Raw genomic sequence first — 982 nt, forward strand, 5'->3', positions numbered from 1 at the left:
TCCTTGAGCATCTTTCTGGCGCATGCCACAAACATGAACCACAGTGAATACTTGTCTTTTAAAAGGCTTCATTTAGATTATTTGACATTAAATGCATCATATAAGTCACTTTGGAATAAATCAAGGTAGGCCTATGTATCATGATTAAAAAAAGCGACTTTACAGTCTGGAAATACTTTAGGCTATAGCAAATTATTTCGCGGACCCCCTATCACATTAAGAACCGCAGGTCTACACAGAAGAAAGACCTGTCTAGACTCTGCCCCGGTACGATATGACAGCTGTCATAGCCTACCCTGCTCACCCAGTAAGTATGTTTGTTTAATTAGGAAATGAATTAATTCGTTTCAAAATAAATATTTTAAACACTAAGAAAAAAAGGAAAGAATAATAAATTGGCTTGGGTTGGCCTATGTTCACGCAAGAACTGTCATTCTGACTGACAACCGGAGAACAACAGATATTAAATAGCCTACTGTTAGAGTTATATGGTAAAATGTATATTTTTATTTGTGTAACGTTATGTTCAAAATGCCTTTGAAAAATAAAGTGAACAACAGAATACGCAGCTTTAGCGCATCTTTCTGGCGCATGCCACAAACATGAACCACAGCTTACTTGTATTTTAAAAGGCTTCATTTAGATTATTTGACATTAAATGCATCATATAAGTCACTTTGGAATAAATCACAGTAGGCCTATGTATCATGATAAAAAAAAGCGACTTTACAGTCTGGAAATACTTTAGGCTATAGCAAATTATTTCGCGGACCCCCTATCACATTAAGAACCGCAGGTCTACACAGAAGAAAGACCTGTCTAGACTCTGCCCCGGTACGAGTTGTGTCGAGCTATTCATTAGCCTGTTTGATGAGAAAAATATGAAATGTAGTTGCAATAAAATGGGTTATTAATCCGTACAACTGCAGCAGTGGAGGACTATTATTTTGCCGCGTGATACTGCAGAAGAACTAATGACGGC

The 982-nt window shown here is 37.1% G+C and overlaps 1 pseudogene; it reads left to right on the forward strand.

Annotated features, from left to right (window-relative positions):
- Positions 1–974: 974 nt before the first annotated feature.
- Positions 975–982, forward strand: part of LOC107722839 (little elongation complex subunit 1-like) — a 12,872-nt pseudogene continuing 12,864 nt past the window's right edge.

The sequence above is a fragment of the Sinocyclocheilus rhinocerous genome, unplaced genomic scaffold (assembly GCF_001515625.1).
Source record: "Sinocyclocheilus rhinocerous isolate Xijiao unplaced genomic scaffold, SAMN03320098_v1.1 scaffold784, whole genome shotgun sequence".
Classification (NCBI taxonomy): Eukaryota; Metazoa; Chordata; class Actinopteri; order Cypriniformes; family Cyprinidae; genus Sinocyclocheilus; species Sinocyclocheilus rhinocerous.